A 17,848-nucleotide genomic window follows, 5' to 3' on the forward strand; every position below is an offset into this window, starting at 1 on the left:
ATAAACAGAAATGAATAATAAAATCCTTTTTAAAAATGAAGATATGGGTTAAAAATAAATAAATAATCTAACAGCTAAATCTGTATCTCTAAAATTTTTCAGGCTAAAGCCAGAGGCCCCTCAAATTAGACTGCTTCAACTCAAATTCCAACTCACTGTTTTCAAGCCGTGTGACGAGCTACTTAACCTCACTGTGTTTCAGCCTCCTCAACAGTTTAACAAGAGAATAATAATACCTATCCTATCCCGTAAGTTAAACAGTGAGAGCCTGGCATGGAGTAAGTAGCTATTAATATGTGATCAATATTGTAGAAGTGAAATACACTCCACGGACATTTGCAACTCCATCAGTCCATCAGAATGGCAACTGCCTACATGCATGAGTCTGTTTTAAGTGACTGTGAATGAAAAACACTGCCTGCCATATCAGTAAACAGAGGGTGTTGCAGCCATCGAGCCATGACAGTACAGCTGCTGGGAAGGTAAGCGCTGAGGGAACTCAGAATGGAGGCAGGATGCCCCTCTGTCTAACAGTCAGCGGCTGCAACCACCCTTCCCAGTGCACCAGGAGGAGTCTCAGGGTGAGAAAATACAGCATGCTGCCCCAGAGAGCTGAGGTGCATATCAAAGGAAGAATTCCAAAGAATCCAGACTTTGCATTTTCCCATATACAGAAAAGCAGTAAATTCCTTAACTTGAGCTATGTAGTTTTCCTTAATTAACAGTAATCTTTTGATTTTCTGACTATCTGGTCTGGAAGCCAAATAGGATAGAAGTAGGGGGCTTTGATCTTCAACATGTGAATGGTTATTAATCACCAGTTTTCAGGGTAGAGTCCCTTACTTCAATGGCCCTTTACATTAATCTCTGCAAATGATAAACCTCTGTCTCAGGGGAGAGGTAGCCATTTGGGGGTACCAGTGGGGGAGAAGCCTGGGGCTCCAACTGCTTCTTACACTGAATTTCAACCTTTCCTTCTGTTTGTAGCTCACTTGTACCCCTTTTCAGAAAGCTATTACGATGTTCCCAGTTTCTGAGTCTTTCAGGAATCCTTCCCTGTAAGAGGAACCCATTTTCTTAAGATGGTTATCAGTTCAGTTCAGTTCAGTCGCTCAGTCGTGTCCGACTCTCCGCGACCCCATGAATCACAGCACGCCAGGCCTCCCTGTCCATCACCAACTCCCGGAGTTCACTCAAACTCATGTCCACAGAGTCGGTGATGCCATCCAGCCATCTCATTCTCTGTCGTCCCCTTCTCCTCTCATCCCCAATCCCTCCCAGCATCTGACTCTTTTCCAGTGAGTCAACTCGTCGCATGAGGTGGGACACCCAGGGTTGATCTCCTTTGGAATGGACTGGTTGGATCTCCTTGCAGTCCAAGGGACTCTCAAGAGTCTTCTCCAACACCACAGTTCAAAAGCATCAATTCTTCGGCAATCAGCTTTCTTCACAGTTCAACTCTCACATCCATACATGACCACTGGAAAAACCATAGCCTTGACTAGACGGACCTTTGCTGGCAAAGTAATGTCTCTGCTTTTTAATATACTATCAAGGTTGGTCATAACTTTCCTTCCAAGGAGTAAGCATCTTTTAATTTCATGGCTGCAATCAGCATCTGCAGTGATTTTGGAGCCCAAAAAAATAAAGTCTGACACTGTTTCCGCTGTTTCCCCATCTATTTCCCATGAAGTGATGGGACCAGATGCCATGATCTTTGTTTTCTGAATGTTGAGCTTCAAGCCAACCTTTTCACTCTCCTCTTTCACTTTCATCAAGAGGCTTTTAAGTTCCTCTTCAATTTCTGCCATAGGGTGGTGTCATCTGCATATCTGAGGTTATTGATATTTCTCCCGGCAATCTTGATTACAGCTTGTGCTTCTTCCAGCCCAGCGTTCCTCATGATGTACTCTGCATATAAGTTAAATAAGCAAGGTGACAATATCCAGCCTTGACGTACTCCCTTTCCTATTTGGAACCAGTCTGTTGTTCCATATCCAGTTCTCACTGCTGCTTCCTGACCTGCATACAGGTTTCTCAAGAGGGAGGTCAGGTGGTCTGGTATTCCCATCTCTTTCAGAATGTTCCACAGATTATTGTGATCCACACAGTCAAAGGCTTTGGCATAGTCAATGAAGCAGAAATAGATGTTTTTCTGGAACTCTCTTGCTTTCTCCATCATCCAGCAGATGTTGGCAATTTGATCTCTGGTGCCTCTGCCTTTCCTAAAACTTGCTTGACCATCTGGTAGTTCACGGTTCACATATTGCTGAAGCCTGGCTTGGAGAATTTTGAGCATGACTTTACTAGCGTGTGAGATGAGTGCAATTGTGCGGTAGTTTAAGCATTCTTTGGCATTGCCTTTCTTTGCGATTGGAATGAAGACTGACCTTTTCCAGTCCTGTGGCCACTGCTGAGTTTTCCAAATTTGCTGGCATATTGAGTGCAGCACTTTCACAGCATCATCTTTCAAGATTTGAAATAGCTCAATTGGAATTCCATCACCTCCACTAGCTTTGTTCGTAGTGATGCTTTCTAAGGCCCACTTGACTTCACATTCCAAGATGTCTGGCTCTGGGTCAGTAATCACGTTATCGTGACTATCTTGGTCGTGAAGATCTTTTTTGTACAGTTCTTCTGTGTATTCTTGGCACCTCTTCTTAATATCTTCTGCTTCTGTTAGGTCCATACCATTTCTGTCCTTTATTGAGCCCATCTTTGCATGAAATGTTCCCTTGGAATCTCTAATTTTCTTGAAGAGATCTCTTGTTTTTCCTATTCTGTTGTTTCCCTCTATTTCTTTGCATTGATCACTGAGGAAGGCTTTCTTATCTCTCCTTGCTATTCTTTGGAACTCTGCATTCAGATGCTTATAACTTTCCTTTTCTCCTTTGCTTTTCGCTTCTCTTCTTTTCACAGCTATTTGTAAGGCCTCCTCAGACAGCCATTTTGCTTTTTTGCATTTCTTTTCCATGGGGATGGTCTTGGTCCCTGTCTCCTGTACAATGTCACGAACCTCTGTCCAGAGTTCATCAGGCACTCTATCTATCAGATCTAGTCCCTTAAATCTATTTCTCACTTCCACTGTATAATCATAAGGGATTTGATTTAGGTCATATCTGAATGGTCTAGTGGTTTTCCCTACTTTCTTCAATTTAAGTCTAAATTTGGCAATAAGGAGTTCATGATCTGAGCCACAGTCAGCTTCTGATCTTGTTTTTGCTAACTGTATAGAGCTTCTCCATCTTTGGCTGCAAAGAATATAATCAATCTTGATTTCGGTGTTGACCATCTGGTGATGTCCATGTGTAGAGTCTTCTCTTGTGTTGTTGGAAGAGGGTGTTTGCTATGACCAGTGCGTTCTCTTGACAAAACTCTATTAGCCTTTGCCCTGCTTCATTCTGTGCTCCAAGGCCAAATTTGCCTGTTACTCCAGGTGGTCATCATCCTACCCTTTTTTCAGTTCAGTTCAGTTCAGTTCAATCACTCAGTCGTGTCCGACTCTTTGCGACCCCATGAATCACAGCACACCAGGCCTCCCTGTCCATCAACAACTTCCGGAGTTCACTCAAACTCATGTCCATTGAGTCGGTGATGCCATCCAGCCATCTCATTCTTTGTCGTCCCCATCTCCTCCCACCCCCAATCCCTCCCAGCATCAGAGACTTTTCCAGTGAGTCAACTCGTCGCATGAGGTGGCCAAAGTATTGCAGTTTCAGCTTTAGCATCAGTCCTTCCAATGAACACCCACGGTTGATCTCCTTTGGAATGGACTGGTTGGATCTCCTTGCAGTTCAAGGGACTCTCAAGAGTCTTCTCCAACACCACAGTTCAAAAGCATCAAGTCTTCGGCGATCAGCTTTCTTCACAGTCCAACTCTCACATCCATACATGACCACGGGAAAAACCATAGCCTTGACTAGACGGACCTTGGTTGGCAAAGTAATGTCTCTGCTTTTTAATATGCTATCTAGGTTGGTCATAATTTACCAGCTTCTAAAATGTTCCTTTTCAGCAGTTTAGAGTCAATGCATGTTACAGGATACTCGGGGCTGGTGTGCGGGGATGACCCAGAGGGAGGATTAAGGGAGGAGGGAGGTGAGAGGGGGGTTCAGGAGGGGGAACTCATGTACACCTGGGGCGAATTCATGTCAATGTATGGCAAAACCAACCAATATAATATTGTAAAATAAAAAAAAATAAATTAAAAAAATAATAATAAAATAAAAAAAATAAATGTTCCTTTTCTTTCCTCTCCTAATTTCTTTGATCTTGTGGTTTTCTGTTTTAATTAAAAAAGACATACGTATCCCAGTGTTCATTGCAGCACTATGTACAATAGCCAGGACATGGAAGCAACTTAGATGTCCATTGACCAATGAATGGATAAAGAAGTTGTGGTACATATATACAATGGAATACTGCTGCTACTGCTGCTGCTAAGTCACTTCAGTCGTGTCCAACTCTGTGTGACCCCATAGACGGAAGCCCACCAGGCTCCCCCGTCCCTGGGATTCTCCAGGCAAGAACTCTGGAGTGGGTTGCCATTTCCTTCTCCAATGTGTGAAAGTGAAACGTGAAAGTGAAGTCGCTCAATCGTGTCCGACTTATAGCGACCCCAGGGACTGCAGCCTACCAGGCTCCTCCGTCCATGGGATTTTCTAGGCAAGAGTACTGGAGTGGCTTGCCATTTACTGCCGCTGCTGCTGCTGCTAAGTCACTTCAGTCGTGTCCGACTCTGTGTGACCCCATAGACGGAAGCCCACCAGGCTCCCCCGTCCCTGGGATTCTCCAGGCAAGAACACTGGAGTGGGTTGCCATTTCCTTCTCCAATGTGTGAAAGTGAAAAGTGAAAGTGAAGTCGCTCAGTCGTGTCCGACCCTTAGCGACCCCACGGACTGCAGCCCACCAGGCTCCTCCATCCATGGGATTTTCTAGGCAAGAAGGCTTGCCATTGCCTTCTCCAGCCATTTCCTACTCAGTCATAAAAGGGAATGAATGTGAATCAGTTGAACTGAGGTGGATGAACCTAGAACCTGCTATAAAGAATGGGTAAGTTAGAGAAAAACGAGTATCATATATTAATGTATATATATGGAATCAAGAAAAAATTGTATTGATGAACCTATTTGCAGGGCAGGAATATAGATGCAGATATAGAGAACAGACTTGTGGACACAGCAGGGGAAGAAGTTGGGATAAACTGAGAAAATAGCATTGACATATATACCACTATGTGTAAAATATAGAGTGAGTGGGAAGCTGCCATCTAACACAGAGGGCCCAGCCAGCACTCTGTGATGACCTAGTGGGGTGGGAGGGAGGCACAAGAGGGAGGGAATGTATATATACTTATGGCTGATTGTTGTGTGGCTGAAACCAGCACCACATTGTAAAGCAATTATCCTTCAATCAAAAAAAAAAAAAAACCAAACAATTTAAACCCTTGTTACTGTGGGTTTAGTGGAGTGGGGGGAAGGGGAAGTGGCTAATTGCTGGTATTGAAGTCAGGATGTAAACCAGCCTTTAAACAACTTCATATTTCCTTTACAATTTTAAAATTTCATATTAGAACATAATCATTTCCCTGTGTAATAAAAAATGACTTGATAAATATCATTTAGTTGTCGATTATATGACATTGTCTTTTCTTAATAACTATCCCATCATGGGGGCTTCCCTGGTGGCTCAGAGGTTAAAGCGTCTGCCTCCAATGTGGGAGACCCGGGTTTGATCCCTGGGTCGGGAAGATCCCCTGGAGAAGGAAATGGTAACCCACTCCAGTATTCTTGCCTGGAGAAGCCTGGGGTCGCAAAGAGTCGGACACGGGGTCGCAAAGGGGTCGCAAAGAGTCGGACACGACTGAGTGGCAGAACGGAATGGAATCCCATCATGGACTTTGGGCATGTTTCTAATGTTTCCCAATTATAAAATACTACTGTAATGAACATCTCTGAGTATAAAATCATGAGCTGATTTTAGATTATTTCCTTAGAAATAATCTGTTAAGAAACAAAATTCAACTGAGCAAATGTAAAGATCTAACTGGCTTTATTTCACAGGTCATGAATCGGGCAGCATACTGCTAAGTACTGAGGAGCTCTGAGAAGCTGTACAGAATGGAAGGCTGTGCAAAAGGCTAGAAAAGGGAGAGAGATAAAGAGAGAGTGTATTGTTTCAGGCAAGGTTACCTTCTTAGAGGGGACGGAGGGGTCCACTGCGTGGGTTACAGCATTAGTGCTGACCAGGTAGTTCTAGACTGGTTAAAGATAACATTCCTGGGAGGGCTAAAACTGGCTATCAGGTTAGATGCTGAGTTGTGGTTTGCTCAAGAGTGCATTGTTTCAGGCAAGGTTACCTTCTTAGAGGGGACGGAAGGGGTCCACTGGGTGGATTACAGCATTAGTGCTGACCAGGTAGTTCTAGACTGGTTAAAGATAACATTCGTGGGAGGGCTAAAACTGGCTATCAGGTTAGATGCTGAGTCTTGGTTTGCTCAAGAGTGCATTGTTTCAGGCAAGGTTACTTTCTTAGAGGGGATGGAGGGGTCCACTGGGTGGGTTACAGCATTAGCGCTGACCAGGTAGTTCTAGGCTGGTTAAAGATTACATTCCTGGGAGGGCTAAAACTGCTATCATGTTAGGTGCTGAGTCCTGGTTTGCTCAAACGACTCCATTTGGGGCCTGTAGCGTCTTTTTTAACAGAATAAATTCCCAGAGGAGATATTAATGCAAACAAGAGAATGCAGACAAAAGAAAGAGCCAATCCTTCAGTTGCCTCAGACTAGCCTGGAGGGCTGGTTAAAACAGCCTTCTGGGCCCATCCCTAGAGTGAAAGATTCGGCAAGTCTGGGGTGGGGCCAACAATCATTTGCATTTTTAACTTGTTCCGAGACCTTGGCTAAAGCTAAGTGCTGGGAACCACACTCTGAGAACACTGATCAAAACCAGAGACAGGGAAAAATAGTCTTGAACAAGAAAAGGAGGTAAATTGAGAACAGATGAAACTGCAGAGGTGTTTGTTGGTGGGACCTAGGCAAGAAACGGCTTCTTTTTTTTGACTGAAGTAGGAGGCGGAATCCTCAGCCATAAAAGGTAAGTGTAGAGCAAAAGGTATGAGTGAGTGAGTGATTCAGGTTTAAGCCATGGTGGGATTTAATGAATGCACAGACTTGGAATCCTAAAAAAGCATTAACTAAGCTCATTGATCGGAGAAGGCAATGGCACCCCACTCCAGTACTCTTGCCTGGAAAATCCCATGGACGGAGGAGCCTGGTAGGCTGCAGTCCGTGGGGTCGCTAGGAGTCGGACGTGACTGAGCAACTTCACTTTCATTTTTCACTTGCATGCATTAGAGAAGGAAAGGGCAACCCACTCCAGTGTTCTTGCCTGGAGAATCCCAGGGACGGGGGAGCCTGGTGGGCTGCCGTCTATGGGGTCGCACAGAGTCAGACACGACTGAAGTGACTTAGCAGCAGCAGCAGCAGCAAGAGCATTGATAGTAGAGGACAGGGAAGCCTGGTGTGCTGCAGTTTATGGGGTCGCAAAGAGTCAGACACGACTTAGCGACTGAACAACAAGGGCGTTGAAAACCCAGCTTAAGCTAGACATCATACATTTAAAATTACAGTCTTCATCATCCTATAATCTTCCACAGGGTTGTTCAGCTGCCAGAGGAGGCCTAAAGAGTACAGGGCAGCTGCCCCAGTGGGTGAAGCGCTGAGATTAGTGGTGAAAGAGTGAAGCAATGAACATGAGATATAGGCTAGAGATGAGATCTCTGTGTGACCAATTTGCCAGAGGGCAGGTTTGATAAATATATGGCAGGCCTTGTGGAAATAAATGAGTGAGAAATCTGGAAAGATAGGGACAGGACAGGAAAGTGGTGAGTCAAATTATCAGACCATTGTGCACATGGAGCTATTCTGAGGTGTGAGAAGAGTTTGGAGATCGGGAATATTTGATTGAGGAAATCTGTTATTTGCAGGGGTGTTAAAATTCCTGGGAATAATGACAAACCCTGAGTCACCTGGAGGTTGAAATAAGTAGCCCAAAGGGACAGTAAAATTGAAGGCTGAGGTGGGGGGAGTCTCAAAGGCTTTTGGATCAAAGTTGGAGACAAACGAGCTGAAATAAGCCACCAAGAGGTAGGAAAATTCACAGAACTCTCCTCACTTATGGTGGGTGGGTGTGGGAAGCGGGTGGGTGTCATCTGCCAACACTGGAGTTGGCCAGGTGGTCGTGGTGAGGGGCCGGGCCCGAGAGTTGAAAGCTTCACTAAGTCATTTCTGTAGAGGCTGGAGGGAAGTGAGAGGTCCCCCAGAAAAGTCTGAGGTCTACAGAGTGATTGTTGGTCCCCAAGAAACCAAGACATCTCCCCTCCAGGACGAAGGATGTTAGTGGCCCCACTGTGACCATTAATTCATTTCATTCTGTGGGGAGGGGGAAATTTCCCCCTCTACTCCTCTTGGTTCTTTATAACTGGGCTAATGATCAAATTAATACAAAACAGGTTAGGAGAAAAAGGAGCACACTTTAATCCAGGTGCATGAAGTTCTCCTGGAACCTAAGGAGCGGCCAAAGCCGGCAGCTTTTACACCTTTTAGAGAAAGAAACAATAAACTTGTGAGGACCTGGCAGGACAAAGAAACTTAGGCGCCCAATTAGTGACGAATCAACACAGAATTGGGGCTTGGGGTAGGGACTTAACGAGGTAACAAGGTTTGTGTAAACAGGTATCTCGGCCTGAATTCACTCTTTGGCAGTAAGGGTGTTTTACCTCCAGATGCAGGAAATCTACCTTTCAATGGAAAGATTTATTTTTCGCTTTCAGGGAGAAAGAGACGGGTCAGAGTGTCCCTCTTGTGTTGGCCATTTCTTAAGCAACTTTAATCTAAAATCATCAATATGCCTTTGAGGCACATTTGAGGGCAGCCTACCCTGAGCCCCGATAATTCCTAGGAGGCTCTGAAGCTAGGGTGCTGCCGTTCTCCATCTCCCCAGGAATTATCCTGAGGACCATTAAGTCCTTCTCTGAGCTCCAGGCAACCACTACCAATCCCTTTAGAATTTGCACAAAAAAATGAAACTCCGTGCCATTCTCACGCTAGGCGTTGGCAACACTAAAGCCCCATTCTCAAGGATCTTAAGGACTGGAGGGAGGGGAGTGGGAAATGAAACGAGTCTTGATGGGGGCTCAGAAAAAGTAACACCTAAATCTAGAAAGCTAGATAGAAAATGACCGTTCTGAGGATATTTCTTTGTAAGACAAAAGCTCTTTGAGACTGGTATTTCCTAGGAAGGAAGCATTTTCAGAATGCAAATAAACCACTTAAGACCAAAGAGTACCTATTGTTTCCCACTGTCTGCTATTTCTGGCACACTTTCTGAGAACAGGAATTAGCCTGGGGCCAAGTGAGAAAACTAGGGGCAGAGGGAGTTGTTTGTAGCTGGGCTGCCCTGCAATGACAGAACCCTCGGCCAATTCTAGGGTGTCCCAGCTTGTAGGGAGAAAGGGGATAAACAAATACATTGCTCTCAAGTGACATTTACCTTTACTCTGCCTCTGAAGTTATTTGCCTTAAAAAAAAACAACCCATTTATTTCTTTGTGCTGTGTCTTAGTCGCAGCATATGGCATCTTTAGTTGCAGCAGGTGAAGTGTTCTTTGCGGCATGTGGGATCTAGTTCCCTGACTAGGGATTGAACCTGGGCCCCCTGCATTGAGACTGCAGAGTCCTAACCACTGGACCACCGAGGAAGGCTTTCTTATAAAAAGAGAGACAGATCCTTACTCTGAAGACTTGGCCCAAAGAGGGGTGAGTAGAGGAGGAAAGGAGAGAAAAGAGACAAGCCTGTTGGATGTGATCACAGAGAGCACGTGGGGCACCTCGAACAAGCCCCAGGGACACTGGCATCTTTAGCCTGGGCAGAGGAAGTGAGAAAGACTGCCTGTAAAGGGGGCTGTGTAGGTTCCCTGGGACGTACGCCCCATTCCGTAGCCAGTCTTGGGAAAGGGATTAAAGACACCAAGAGATAAGAGTACATGGTGGATGCTGGAGTTTTCAGAAGTGAAAAACAGGCTGTCACATGAAAGGACAAGCAAATAAAAACCAATCAGTAACTGAGCTGGGGTGAAATTCTTGAATATTTATTCAATGGTAGATTGAAAGCCATTGAGGAATTGCAAGTAGGGGAACGACATGGCTGTGTGTGTATGTTCAAGTTGCCCGCTGACCAGGAAGAAGCTGTGTGGGTGGGTGGGGGGTTGGTGGCAGTGGATAAGAGGCAGGGAGAGGATTCAGCCACAGGACTGGAAAAGGTCCATTTTCATTCCAATTCCAAAAGAAAGGAAATGCCAAAGAATGCTCAAACTACTGCACAATAGCACTCATCTCACACACTAGTAAAGTCATGCTCAAAATTCTCCAAGCCAGGCTTCAGTAATACATGAACCGTGAACTTCCAGATGTTCAAGCTGGTTTTAGAAAAGGCAGAGGAACCAGAGATCAAATTGCCAACATCCGCTGGATCATGGAAAAAGCAATAGAGTTCCAGAAAACATCCATTTCTGCTTTATTGACTATGCCAAAGCCTTTGACTGTGTGGATCACAACAAACTGGAAAATTCTGAAAGAGATGGGAATACCAGACCACCTGAATTGCCTTTTGAGAAACCTGTATGCAGGTCAGGAAGCAACAGTTAGAACTGGACATGGAACAACAGACTGGTTCCAAATAGGAAAAGGGGTACGTCAAGGCTGTATATTGTCACCCTGCTTATTTAACTTCTATGCAAAGTACATCATGAGGAATGCTGGGCTGGAAGAAGCACAAGCTGTAATCAAGATTGCCAGGAGAAATATCAATAACCTCAGATATGCAGATGACACCACCCTTATGGCAGAAAGTGAAGAGGAACTTGAAAAAGCCTCTTGATGAAAGTGAAAGAGGAGAGTGAAAAGGTTGGCTTGAAGCTCAACATTCAGAAAACAAAGATGATGGCATCTGGTCCCATCACTTCATGGGAAATAGATGGGCAAACAGTGGCAACAGTGGCAGATTATTTTTCTGGGTTCCAAAATCACTGCAGATGGTGACTGCAGCCACGAAATTAAAAGATGCTTACTCCTTGGAAGGAAAGTTATGACCAACCTAGATAGCATATTAAAAAGCAGAGACATTACTTTGCCAACCAAGGTCCGTCTAGTCAAGGCTATGGTTTTTCCAGTGGTCATGTATGGATGTGAGAGTTGGACTGTGAAGAAAGCTGAGCACTGAAGAACTGATGCTTTTGAACTGTGGTGTTGGAGAAGACTCTTGAGAGTCCCTTGTACTGCAAGGAGATGCAACCAGTCCATTCTAAAGGAGATCAGTCCTGGGTGTTCACTGGAAGGACTGATGCTAAAACGATACTCCAATACTTTGGCCACTTCATGCGACGACTTGACTCACTGGAAAAGACTCTGATGCTGGGAGGGATTGGAGGCAGGAGGAGAAGGGGATGACAGAGAATGAGATGGCTGGATGGCATCACCAACTTGATGGAGGTGAGTTTGAGTGTACTCCGGGAGTTGGTGATGGACAGGGAGGCCTGGAGTGCTACAGTTCATGGGGTCGCAGAGTAGGACACGACTGAGCGACTGAACTTAACTGAACTGTACAGCAAAGTGACTCAGTTACATTTACATTCTTTTTCCTATTCTCTCACATTCTGGTTTATCACAGGATATTGAATATAAGGTCCCTGTTCTATACTGTAGGGTCTTGTTTGTCCATTCGCTATACTAGTTTGCATCTGCAAATTTCAAGCTCCCAATCCTTCTCTCCCCCACCCCTTGGGCAACCACAAGTCTATTCTCCATGTCTGAGTCTGTTTTATAGATATATTCATTTGTGTCTTATTTTAGATTCCACATATAAATGATATTTGGTATTTGTCTTTCTCACTTTGCTTAGTATGATGATCTCTAAGTATATCTATGTTGCTGCCAATGGCATTATTTCATTCCTGTTTTTTATCACATGGGAGATTTATCTCCTGCTTAATAGGGGGACAAAGGAAGGTGAGAGTGCCCTTCTTGTACTGGCTGTTTCTCCAGTGCCTTTAATTCAAAATAAATGCCAAAGTGGGAGATATGTTCTGAACCGCTGTACCAGCCATGGTACTAAGATGAGGACCATGAATAAGACAGATGGGATCTTTATCTTCCTAGACTTTACATTCCAGGTAGGTTTTGGATGTGGGTGTGTACATGAGTGTGTGCGTGTGTATGTTGGGAGCAGTGAGTGAGACAGACTGTAAACAAGTAACCATGAAAACTTGAGATTCTGAGAGGGGCTGTGAAGACAAAAGGGCCCTGAGATAGAATATAATAGGGTGGAGGACAGTCCTCTGAATGTAATACAGGCTCAAGGGAGGTGACATTTGAATTTAGACTTTAAGGCAGAAAAGGAATTAGAGTACAAAGGTCCTATCAAGCAGACGAAATAGCCTGTGCACAGACTTTGAGATAGTTGTGAGTCTGAGGTTCCTGTAGCTGGATCACATTTGAGCACGGCAGTCACTGGTTTAGGATGAGATGGAGGAGGTAGGCGGGACTGGAGGAAGGGAGAGCTAATGAAGGATTTTTTTTTTTTTTTTTGGCTAACACCGGCTCTTAGTTTCGGCATTTGGGATCTAGTTCCCCAAGACTCTGAGCTCCCAGTGCAAGGGGTCCTCGTTTGATCCTTGGTCAGGGAAAATGTTAGTTGCTCAGCTGTGGTCTCAAAGAGTCAGACTGAGTGACTAACACTTTCCCTGACCAGGGATCAAGCCCAGACTCCCTGTTTTGGGATCTCAGCGTCTTAGCCACTGAACCACCAGGCAAGTCTCTGGAAGGATTTTTAAACTGGAGAATGATCCAAGTTATTTTCTAAAAAACTGCTCTGGTTCTGTGTAGATATATAATTGAGGAAGTCACTGGAGTATCCAGAGGGATTTTAGACAAGAGTTTAGTCAAGAAGAGTGGTAGTGGCAATGCACAGAAGTGGATGGGCTTGTGACGTATGTGTGGAAGTAGAAGCAACAGTATTTGGTGACACATTAGAAATGAGCAGAGAAATCAGGAATAACACTTGATTTTTAGCTTGGGCAATGGAGTAGATGCTGCTGCTGTTTACCGAGATGGAAAGATGTGGAGATAAGTGGCTTTTGAGGAGGGAATCGGAGATCTATTATGATATGTTATATTCAAAATGACATAAGTAGATGGTTTAACATATGAGTTTCGAGTTCAGAGGAAAAGTTTTGGCTGAAGATATAATACTGGGAGTCATAGGAGATGATGGCAGTACTGTCCATAGGCTCAGATGATCTGTTCCCGAAAAACAAATAAAGTCAAACCTTTCCTAACTTAAGGACGAGTCATGCCTGAGTGCCATGTTTCAGGTAATCCCCATGTTTCACAGGCGATCACCATTCATTCTAATTTCTATTGCCATTGTTTCATTTCACCTGTTCTAATACTGGTTTTCCCTTCACTATCTGAAAGTAGAGCATTCCCATGAAATGTTTCACAACCTGAAATGGTGTGAGGAAGCAATTACCTTAGGACACATCTTGCTAACTGATGCACAAAATAAACTGAGATACAGCACAGACAGTTCAAATCTGGAGGTTTGTTGCTGAGATGCAGACTGTTGTTCCTGGGGAAGAAGGTTGGTGGGGCCACTTTAGCTGCTTCCAGTTGCTCGCCACCTTTATAATGGTGGTTGGTGGCTGGCTACAAAATAAGTGCTGAATGTTATTGTCATTTATCATCTTTTTTTGGTAAAAGTGAAAGTCCTTTTTGGCTTTCTTTCCAGTGTGAAAAACAGGTAAAAGCGAAGTGGTTATAAAGCAAACTTTTGAAAAGCAGGGGATAACAATACAATAAGCATTGTACTTTCTTCATCATTGTCCAAAGCATTTTTTCCTTTGTGATTTCTTTGACTCATGGATTATTTATATGTGCACAGTTCAATTTCCAAATATCTGAGACTTCTCTAGTTATCTTAATGTCATTGATTTCTAATTGAGTTATTTGTGGTCAGGGAATAGATTAGCTAGAATGGCAATTTCTGTTGAAGTTCATTGAGAATTATGAATTCATGACCTCACATAATGTGTATCATGATAAACATTCCATTTTCACTTGAAAGAACATGTTTTCCGCTATCCCACAGTTGCTGCTGCTGCTGCTGCTAAGCCACTTCAGTCGTGTCCGACTCTGTGTGACCCCATAGACGGAAGCCCACCGGGCTCCCCCTTCCCTGGGATTCTCCAGGCAAGAACACTGGAGTGGGTTGCCATTTCCTTCTCCAATGTGTGAAAGTGAAAAGTGAAAGCGAAGACGCTCAGTCGTGTCCGACCCTTAGCGACCCCATGGACTGCAGCCTACCAGGCTCCTCCATCCATGGAATTTTCCAGGCAAGAGTACTGGAGTGGCTTGCCATTGCCTTCTCCGATTATAAATGTTAATTATGTAATTAGGTGAAGTTATTTAATGATGTTTTTTTCATATTTTTCATATCCTAGTTTTTTGAGTGTGGTTGTGTGTTGGTCTAATTGTATCCATTTCTGAGATGGGATATTAGAATCTCCAACTATGATTGTGAGTTTCTGTGTTTCTGTCTTTAGCTGTCAGATTTTTCTTTAATGTTTTGAAGTTCTGCTTATTAGGTTCATATATTTCAGAATTGTATGTCTTCCTGGTGAAACAATCCCTTTATCATTATAAAATATTCCCCTTTATCTCTGGTAATACATGTTGTTTTGAAATCTAATTTGTTCTGTATTAAGGTGGGTCTTTTTAAATATTTACTTATTTATTTTTGGTTTGGTTGTGCTGGGTCTTCACGACTACACTCGGGCTTTCTCCAGTCGTGGCGTGTGCAGTCCACTTTTCATTGGGGTACATGGCCTGTGGGGGCCTCTCTCGTGCAGCACAGGCTCTCGGCGCATGGGCTTCAGTGGCTGCAGCACTCAGGCTTGGCATTTGTGGCTCCTGGGCTTAGCTGCTCCACTGCACATGGAATCCTCCCAGACCAGGGATCGGACCCATGTCCCCCACATTGACAGGCGGACTTGCATCCACTGTGCCACCAGGGCAGTTTGTGTCTCTTGTTGATAGCACCTAGTTAGGGCTTCCTTTTTTATTTAGTCAGACAATTCCAGTCTATCAGTTGGTTTGTTAGATTCATTTACATTTGATGTAATTCCTGGTGTGTTCAATTCAGTTCTACTGTTTTTGCTATTTTCTCTCTGTCTTGGCTATTTTTTATTCCTTTATTTCTCCTTTCTATCCTTCTGTTTGGGAGATCATATTATTTACTATTCAATTTTAGTTCCTCTATTAGCTTTTTAGCCCTGACACCACAAGCCAATAAAACTGGCTGTCTGCGTCAGGTCCAGCTGCCCCATGCAGCCTAGACATGGGAACATCCTGTGTGAGCGGATTTCATCTAGTGAGTGCGGTTCCCCTTTTTGAGGCTTGAAGGCCCCTCCAGTTTTCGCCTGCTGTGGCCTCTCTCCAGTATCTTTGACTAGTTGATTACAGTTTGTCCACAGTTTATAACTGTTAGCAGTGTGAGTTATTCCGGTCCATTATCAACTCTGTAACTCTCAGTTCTCTTAATCCTTTAGAAGTCTTTCTTATTATCAATGAGAACACCTCAGTTTGATATTGTTATTTAACGTCACTTTTTACTCTGTCCGAGAGATCATGTCTCAGACTTTAGAAGACAATAAAATCTAATTAGAACTTAATAATCATGTTTCATACTTTATCCATCTATCATTTTATTGACAGCCAATTATACCGCTTTTCCAATTGTAGCCAAGTAAAATAAGTGTGAGTCCATATAAAGAAAACTAATTAGCACTAATAGTAGAAGGGTTATACAGTTATGGCAAAACATGAAATAATAGTGCTGGGAATACTGAAGTTAGGAAGATGCTTTTCAGTAACATACTTCCTCTGACCCTGAGACAGTGGTGAATGGAAATCTAGAGTAAGGAAGAGAAGTCAGGACAGGGAATAGAGATTAGAGAATTCAAAGGCTTAAGACCTTCAGTCCAGTGCCATTGCTAGAACCAGTTTTTATAACTTTAATGTAAAAGGTTGTTGAGAATACAGCCATTCTAAGACGTTCCATCTTTGGTTCTCTAGATGTTTTTATCCTGATACATTATTAAATTTTGTATGAATCAGTATAACCTCTTCAATTCCACTTCTGATAAATGTTTTTTATTTGATTTTTGCTTTCTATTTCCAACCATTTTGAAGGCAGTTTTAAAATACATCTATAAGTTGATTTGTTTGAATGTCTCTGATGAAACTTCAATTTCAGAAATGTCTATTATTTCCTTTTTTTTCCCTATGTTGATCTTGATCCTGATGAGAGTTAAAAAATTTTCTTTTAAGTCGTCTAACTCTAGTCCTAGATCAGGTCCATAGCATCTGAAAAGTAACACCTTTGTTATCCAAAGAATAAAAGAAAATAAACCCCCAGGGAGGCAGCATTGACTAGAGATTAGAAAAGGGGGCTGTCAGGATGATAATCCAATTTAATCAGCTCTCCTTTTTCTAAACTCTCTGCTACCAGTTTTCTACCCTGGGTTTTTAAGGATTGTTATGACTACCTAGTGCTTATTTGTATTTATACAATGAAGGCAAATTTTTATTTTTTTAACTAGGTTTTTAGTCATTTCACTGTGGAGTAACTGGTTCTTTGATCTACTTTGAAGGATGGACTGAAGAAAAAATTCCTGATAATTCTGTTAAGGGCCTTGTGTCATGGACATCTTTACCCTGTCTTTTCTAGCTGGTACTGTGCTAAAATTGAATTCTGCTAACACAATTATGCTGTGTTTGGAAACACAAATACTTTAGAAGTCAGTGGTCATTTGTATTTTCTTGTATATAATATATATTTTTAAACTGTTTTTCTCTTCATCTTTGGTTTTCAGAAAATTTACAAAGGATATCACAGGTGTGGTTTTCTTTGTATTTGTTCTGCTTAGGGTTTGCCAAGCTTCTTGAATCTATAAATTCGGGGAATTTTCAGCTATTATTCCTTCAACTAATTTTTTTCCTGCCTCATTCTCTCTGTGCTTTCCTTCTAGGACTCCAATTACTCATATATTAGAACTTTTTATATTGTTCCCATAAGTCACAAAGTCTCTTCTGTTCTGTTCTTTTTTTTACCCCCAATCTTTTATCCTCTGTTCTTTAGACTGGATAATTTCTAATTATCTCTCTTTATGTTCACTTATTATGACATCATAACCAATATTCTTTTAAGTCTATCCATTAGATATTTTATTTATATTTCAAATCTAGAATTTCCATTTGGTTCTATTTTTATACTTTTGCTTTCTTTACTGATAGCTCTTATTTGTTTAGGGACATAAAGGAATGTAAGCTTAGTCCTAATAACTGTTTTATAATCTTTCTTTGCTAACTTCAGTATCTGCAGAATCTTGAAGTTAGTCTGCATTGATTATGTATGAGTCATGAGAGTTTCCCCCTTTGTCTAGTGATATGGGGTTTTATTCAAAACATAATCACTGTAGAAACTCTGGATTCTGTTCTGTTTTTCCAAAGAGTCTTGATTATTTGTTTTGACAGGAGGTTAACTGGGCCTACCTCAAACTCCACACTCGGACTCCCCTGCAGTTGATAGCAGCTGAAATCTCTATTTAGTTTTCAAAGCCATAGGTGAACTTCTTGGATCTCTCACGCGCACGTAGTTTAGGAATTAGCCAAAGATTTGGGCAGAACTTACACGCAGAATTTGAGGCTACCCCTTTATGACTCTTTTTTTAAA

The sequence above is a fragment of the Moschus berezovskii genome, chromosome 2 (assembly GCF_049115385.1).
Source record: "Moschus berezovskii isolate FMDL1 chromosome 2, NW_MosBer_1.0, whole genome shotgun sequence".
NCBI lineage: Eukaryota > Metazoa > Chordata > Mammalia > Artiodactyla > Moschidae > Moschus > Moschus berezovskii.